Source organism: Phycodurus eques, chromosome 9 (genome assembly GCF_024500275.1).
Source record: "Phycodurus eques isolate BA_2022a chromosome 9, UOR_Pequ_1.1, whole genome shotgun sequence".
Classification (NCBI taxonomy): Eukaryota; Metazoa; Chordata; class Actinopteri; order Syngnathiformes; family Syngnathidae; genus Phycodurus; species Phycodurus eques.
The window spans coordinates 4764356-4772762 of NC_084533.1; positions in this window are offsets into that span (position 1 = coordinate 4764356).

An 8407-nucleotide genomic window follows, 5' to 3' on the forward strand; every position below is an offset into this window, starting at 1 on the left:
GTCCTCAGTCAGAAAAGGGTGGCATGCCCTCTCCAGGTCGGGGATGAGATCCTGCCCCAAGTGGAGGAGTTCAAGTATCTTGGAGTCTTGTTCACGAGTGAGGGAAGAATGGAACGGGCGATCGAAAGGCGTCGGCAGTGATGTGGATGCCTTCCGGACGCCGCCCTGGTGAGGTGTTCCAGGCACGTCCCATCGGGAGGAGACCCTGGGGACGACCGAGGACACGCTGGAGAGACTACCTCTCTCAGCTGCCATGGGAACGCCTCGGGATCCCCCCAGAAGAGAAGAAGAAGAAGGAACACACACCCATGACACTATCTCGACTTTACTCACCCTCCTCCAGCCCTGACAAACAGTACCCGCCATCAAGGATAATCTCTGAAGAATCCAGGCAGTGTGGAAAGACGTCCGACGGCGTTGACCTGGTCCGCCGCACGCAATAAACAGACCAATATTGACCAATACTGGCCACTCATGCCAGAGTAGCATCTGCTCCATTTCCACACTGACTGAGGAGTATCTGCAACATTTGCACAATCAACATTGTCCCAGGCTATTGTACTACTCGCTTGAAGACTCGGCGCCCTTTGCACAATGGTCATTGCACCGGACTATTGTAATATTAGTCATTCGAACTGCTCTAAATGCTAGAGGACTCTGCATCTTTTGCACAATTGTAAAAAAAAAAAATGTACCAGCATTACCAGATAACTAGCAACCTTTATTGCTCAGTGACTGTTTTTCTCAATGTCTTTATGTCTCAAAAGTGTTCTCTGTCAATTGACTATCTGTTGTCGTACTAGAGTGGCTCCAATTACCGGAGACAAATTCCTTGTGTGTTTTTTGGACATACTTGGCAAATAAAGATGATTCTAATTCTGATTCTGATAAACAGCTCGTGGACCGTCATCGCTCCCAGACACCCGACTACAAAGTGAGCCAATCTGTCTGGCTTTCTTCTCACGACCTCCTGCTTCAAACTGAATCCCGTAAGATCACTCCCCGTTTCATTGGCCCTTTCCCAATTAACAAAATCAACAATCCCACTTCCATCCAGTTGAAGCTTCCACAGTCCTTAAAGATTCACCCAACCTTCCACATCTCGTTGCTCAAGCCTGTCTCCATCTGCGCCCAAAGCCCTCCGGGCGAAGCCCCTCCACCCCCCCAGATTATTGACGATCATCCGGCCTTCACGGTGTTGTGCATCCTCGACGTGACCTATGGGGAGGGGGTTCCAGTACCTGGTCGACTGGGAAGGGTACGGGCCGGAGGAGCGGTCTTGGATTTTCCGGAAGCTTATACTCAATCATAACCTTTTGGATGACTTCTACGCGGTTCACCCGGGGAAGCCTGGCAGGATGCCATGAGGCGTCCGTTGAGAGGGGGGTACTGTCATATACTGCCCTGCAGTTCCATTATAGGAGCCGGGAGGGTGCGTTGCGTCCTCTCTCTCTCCCCTCTTCCCGCTCTGTTTTCCTCGCCAAAGTATTGCAGTTACTTCCAGCGGTACCACGGCCCATTTACCTCACATAAGCCACTCTATTCCACGTTCCCTTTTTGACTCCTGTGTCTCTCCTTGTTCTCAGTGTTTTCCACCATGTTCTTGATACACGTCATTCCTGCTGCCAAGCCAGCCGACTGTCCTCACCATAAAATAATCGTTCCCCCCCTGATACACAGGTATGTGCAGTCTGGTTGTCTGTGTAGTGTAATACACAAACGAACATGTGAAAATGTTATTTTCCTTTTATGATGTATTGAAAATGTTATTTTTCTTTCAAATGAGTTAAAATCAGAAACTTGAGGATTGAGGCATTTGGTGTCGGTTTTCAACTCAGATGGGTAGTCTTAATTAATAAGAAATTCCATACATTTGAATACTAGTTTCATGCTTCATCATTCATAAACATAATTGTTCAAAATCTATTAACAAAACGTTTGTGCCCTCTGTTACATGTCAGTACACTCACATACAGGCACTGTGTCTCTGAAGGGCACAAAGATTGTGTTCATTTCGAGAGAAGATAACATGATCTTATCAGGACAGAAATGACAAAGACATCAGAAAATACGGGAGGGGGATGAAAAACACACACTTGATGCTCAGATTATATAAATATTCATGTAGTCATCATCATATCTTATTTATGATTGAAGATCTGAGTAGATTCAGATTAGTCTCTTAAATGTGTTTATTTAGCAACAGTAAATGTGATTGCAGCTTTAATTAAAGGATTGAAATAGGGTCCTACAAACTTGAAATGTATCATTGTGAAGGACATTGATATCAACTGATCAACAGTGAATTTCTAAGCACAGAGATTGTGACCTGGTGAGAGGTGGACTGATTAGTGGGCAGATAAGAAGAGAAAGACAAAGTGAGAGATAGTATGAGAGGATTAGGGGAGCGAAGGTGATGCTCTGTACCACCAGGATATGATACACTGCAAATAGATATGTGCAATTTCTTCACCTTGGCGGCCTCTATGTATGTCAATGCTAACATGTTCACAATCATACTTTTTTAATGGTATAGGTTCAGGTTTCAATCTCCGTATTGTCTATGTTTGATCAATTCAGTGCATAACTGACATGAAGATGATTAATTCATGTACTGTATGGCCAGCTATCGGTGAGCCAAAATGTGAAACTAACCTAGCTAGCTTACCTGTGTCTGTGAGTTTCATAGTGACGGAAGTTGTGTCTCTTATCTTTGAGTTCCATGTTGTCAGTTATCCTTTTCCCCGATTTGATCAAAAACATAATTCTTGAATGTCGAATTCAAATTCATTTTAGCATCTCCCACCATGATAGGTGCTTCTTTAGGTGGCCTCTGGGCGCTGCGTCATAGCGTAGTGTTGGGTTACCAGGTTAGCAGCCTGTATGACTAAAACAAACAAAAAACAACTTTTGTGTCAAAAACTAAGGTCACACTCGTTTGAATATTGCTTCTGGAACATGATTTATTAACCAATTATTATTTTCATTTATTGACATGTATATGTGTAACTTGTATTTCGTGTCTGAAATTTGGGATTATTTACATTGTTTTGTATGTATGTAAAATAAGTTGATTAAAGGCGCAGGTGAACACTGTCGTGCCGTTTTAGGAAGGAAGACATCAGACTACAACTAAATCATAACTGTAACCCGGCATACTCACAGCCTCCAAAGACTGGTGAGAACAGCATTTAAGGGTTACACTTATTTATTGTCATTTGTAGTCGTACTAATTAAGAATTAGCATTTCCATTTGTAATAGTTAATAGTATAGTATATTTTTAATATAATCACAGTATATTAAATGTGTATTTTTGCCCGATTTTGTGGCAACCCCTGAAGCCATGGCACCCTTAGCATTCGCCTATTTCGCCTAATGGACGAGTCGGCCCTGTCTGTGCTCCATGGAATTTGATGAATTCAATTGTCAACTTGTGACTGTTCTGTCCACACATCATTGGTGAAATCTCGTGAAACCTGCTGTGTTGAAGATGGCAACTATCATGCTGGGAAAAGCTGCTGAAAATAAGTTCAAATTCCTCTTTCAAATGACACCATCAGTAGTAGAATAGATGACGAGTGATGACATATAGCCACAAGTGTCAGAGCTGCATCATAACGCAAGTGGAAGGAGCCCAAAGCAAACACAAAACAAACTCAGCGTGTTTTACAGTATTTATGAAAAAAAAGAGCAAGTTAGCATAAAACTAAAGAGAACAAAAAGTGATGTAACAAAATGTCACTATGGAAGACAAAATAACAAAGGAGATATAGTCGGAGGACCACAGGAGAAATGTACTACAGCTAACAGAGAAAAACACTAAACTTACACAAGTCAGAGGAACCAAACGAGAACAGAAAATCACGGTCCTACTTACAAAAAATAGAACAAGAAGTAAGTATGGGTAGGTATCGATCAAACACTGGAAGCACAAGAGATTAACTAAACAGGAAATGGTGATGACAACTAGCAATTACAATCATCTTTCTCCTGTCTCTCGTCCATCTCAATACCCTACTGTGGAGACTCCACTCACCGACACAATACAAGGAACTGCAACACAAAGGAAAACTCACTCAGGAAACGAGCAAACAAAACAGTATATGACAGCAAGTACTTGGAGAACTGATTTTAAGACGAGCAGAATTCAGCCTCCAACTTCTGTTTCTTCTGGAGTCATGCACAATCGTAGTTTGAGAATTGAGACGTAACCCACTGTCAGCTCAAGCCACGCAATGCTGTACGCGCCTGAGAGACAAACTCCAACTGCTTTTTTTCGTCTACGTACATTGTTACACTTTATCTTTACCTTTTTTTTTAAAGTTTTTTTTTTTGGACTGTTTTGAACTTTGAGAGTGGAGAAGCGTCGTTTTTTTTTCTGAGGCTAAGCTCCTAGCTTCACCCACACCACTGCTTGGAGACCAAAGAGGCTTTGGCTGCTCTGCTATTCCACCATCTTTGTCTGCATATATGTAAGTATGGACACGTGCTGTCAGGGCTGCTGTTTCAGCAACCTGAGTCCAACCCATGTGTGTGTGTGTCATGAGTGCTTTGCAGGGTTGACGTGTTGGAGTCTAGCAGCTGCACCTTGTCATCCTAATTACACCTGACTGCTCTTAAAATGCTGTGGGACTCCAACTCGTTGCCAGACTATCAACGCTCTACGTCGAGTTCGTAGTCGAGCCACCTTGCCTATCTTTTTGCTTCCTGAAGACCTAGTGTGTTACCTCTACCTAATTATTGTTCTTTGTCCCCAATCTGCCATCTACCCTTGCTCCTTGCAAACCAGTGCTCACCTCTTGCGGCCCACCGACAACATGGACTCCTACCCTGCCTCGTTGGAACCCTGCCAATCCCGGATTTAGTTCTCGGAGTTCCTTTGTTCGCTTCCAAGCTGCAATAAACTTTTATTCACAAACTCACCTCCCTGTCCTCTCTGCATCTGGGTCCAACTTGCAACCTGAATCCTGACACGTGTACCACTTGGACTCTTCTGCTTTAGATGCTTTCCCTGAGTTGAATAATTTGGTAACTGTGGCGGCCACAGCTGATAGTGGTAATACGTAAAAAACTACAGGGAAATAATGCAGAGAAAAGAAAAACAAGGTAGAGGTAAACATTTGTAAAGCAGGTCAAACTTGTGATGTAAGTGTGACGTGAGGATGTATGGTGAGCAATGCATAGAGCTAGGATGTTACTATTCATCTAAACCCAAATATGCATCAATCTGTACTTAGTAGACTGCATGTTCGACTTGCATTGCGTAGAACACAATTTAGACAGGCTGGTTGGTCTCCCCGTTGGCCGGTCCAGGTCGAGGAACAGGTGGATTTGACGGAGGAAGAGGAATAAAAGGAAAAAGCAAAAGAGGAGCTTCAAGTGCAGGGTGGCTGGATCCCTTGTGTGGCACTGGTAGCCAGACGCTGGGAGCGAACTTGCATCGCACTTCCTCCTGAAGGGATCCTGTCAAAGGCGACCCCACAGGCACCGAAGCGTGGTTTCAGGGTGCGGTGGAGTTCCATTGAGTGCGTCTCCGCTGCCTCGTGGTGGGAAGGCGGGGTTCCCTGGCTATACGCCAGGTTCTTTGGCAAGTTGAGAAATGAGAGCATGCGAGCCAAGTGTCTTCGGCATTTTATGCAAAGGCAAGAGAGGCCCAGGGACCACGGAAGGGGAGAAAGACCGCGCCTCTTAGTATTAATTTTCCTTCGAGGATTATTTGTGGTTTTAAAACCAGTGGGAATAAAAGATTAATAATTGGATCTAAGAAAAGAAAACCCCATTCCCATCTTTTTACACACCCAGTTTAATCCATTTGATGAATGTTTACATTTTTATGTGGTGGCTGAGAACACTGTAATATTTGCAATGTGGCGTTTGTGTTGTGTGGGGTGAACCGTCTCATCCGGTTCATTTAACAAACAGATTTGACGTCAGACATTCAAATTCAAAGAAATACAATCACGAATGACATTGGTGTGGTGGTAAACACTGGGAGCATTCATGCAAAGTTCTTAAAATATTACACAACATTCAAATTCGGTGAACTTCGAATTGTCCCAAATGGCTTGGCAGCTTTTCAAAGGAGCAAATGCTTATTTTGAAGTTTCTTTTGAAATTACCTTAAACAGCAGGTTTCTCACATTCTTGGTCATCAAGTCAGTGTCCAGAAAAGGGTCTTTGTTGGTGGGACCCTTCAGACTGGCTGAGGGGTGACTGTAATTAGTTGAGCATCCGGGTGAGAAGCCACCGTTCATGTGTCTCTACTTTGATAAGTTAACAAGGCCTCCCGAGATGTCTTGTGTACACAGACCGCTCAGTGGGGTGGCGTAGACAGGTATGCAGAACAGTCATAGATAGGGGGTTACTTGAGGGTGCCATCTGGTTGACCGTGTGTCCGTTACATATCCCCGCTTCGTCACCTTTATATGGTTCGACAGGCGGATCAAGGCGACATCTCTTTGGAAAATGACACAAATAGGCAGGAACACACAACAACGCAGTTATCAAAGTAAAACATTAGTGCATATCAGCCCCCTTATGGCTTCCTTAAGGTGTGCCTATATGTGCATATAGGTCGTCGGTGTCAGGATAAGCATGTGTGGATAGATGTGTAAATGTATGTGTATGTTGAGATGGCAGTGAGAACAGTAATTCAGGGCAGGGGAGAAGCTAACACTAAGGGTAAACATTAGCTTGGTGTAGAGTTCTCAGTAAAAATCAAATGAAAAAAAGAGGAGAAAATCAAAAAAGAAAGAAGAGAAAGCTAGCTTCAATTTAGCACACGGGGGAATAACAGTCAGGTGTAGAACCCGACTCATCAATCAAGGGGAGGGAAGGTGCAAAGTAGAGGTTTGTAGTGTATATGAGGGTTAACAGAATGTAATTAATTTGGGAAAAGATAAGAAGGAAGGTAAACGGCTGCGTTCACTTCCGGGTTAGTCCGATTTACGCTTTAGTTGTTAAAATCAAACTAATCTTGTAAAGGTGCACCACAGTCACTTTTTATGTGTATAAAATGTAGGGAAAGTGACAAGAAACCTTTTTATATTTATCAGTCTCAATCTGAAGTTTGCGATATTTTATGAAATTTTGAGTTCTAGATGACAGAGGATGACTGAAACTCATCCATCCATCCATTTTCTGAGCCGCTTCTCCTCACTAGGGTCGCAGGCGTGCTGGTAGCCTATCCCAGCTATCATCGGGCAGGAGGCTGAGTACACCCTGAACTGGTTGCCAGCCAATCGCAGGGCACATACAAAAAAAAAAACCATTACACTCACATTCACACCTACGGGCAATTTAGAGGCTCCAATTCATGCATGTTTTTGGCATGTGGGAGGAAACCTGGAGTGCCTGGAGAAAACCCATGCAGGCATGGGGAGAACCTGCAAACTCCACACAGGGAGGGGGACGGAGATTGAACCCCGGTCCTCAGAACTGTGAGGCAGACGCTGTAACCAGTCGTCCACCGTGCTGCCTACTGAAACTCAGAACATACAAAATACAACAAAGAGTGGAATTTTATAGAATATTTAATGACATCTACAAGGGATCTAGAGGGAAAGACACTAAATGGGTCTAACTAAAGAAAGAAAATCCATTCATCCATCCATCCATTTTCTGTGCCGCTTCTCCTAACTAGGGTGCTGGAGCCTATCCCAGCTATCATCGGGCAGGAGGCGGGGTACACCCTGAACTGGTTGACAGCCAATCACAGGGCACATACAAACAAACAACCATTCACACTCACATTCACACCTACGGGCAATTTAGAGTTGTCAATTAACCTACCATGCATGTTTTTGGGATGTGGGAGGAAACCGGAGTGCCCAGAGAAAACCCACGCAGGCACGGGGAGAACATGCAAGCTCCACACAGGCGGCCCGGGGATTGAACCCCGCTCCTCAGAACTGTGAGGCTGACGCTCTAACCAGTCGGCCACCGTGCCTCAAGAAAGAAAATAAAAAAAAATAATGATAAAAAGAAGAAAAATAGACATACAAAAAGAGAAATAGAACATCGTGTGTTTGACTAAAGTTAGAAACGTGAGCATTTAATGCATCCAGTGAGGACGGGAGAGAGGGAGAACAAAGTTGAGATTTTGTCTGAAGCTAGTAATTTTCCCGAAATTATTAATATTGTGCAGACTAATATTGTGCAGTCTGGTAAACACTTGTGTCTACTCATGAAGGTAGATCAGCTGTTTTCTGGAAGTCGTCGCTCTGGGCACGTTTCAAGAGACGAGGAGGTAGGTTTGGTGGACGAAAAAAAGATGCACAAAAATGAAACTAAAACAAAAGAGGCGGAAGAACAAAAATTGTTGTTCGTCACGCATCGTTGGGAGAATATGACCGTTTCTCTTCCTGCCTATTCAGGGGCTCGCTTGTAATTTCAGAGCGATCACAC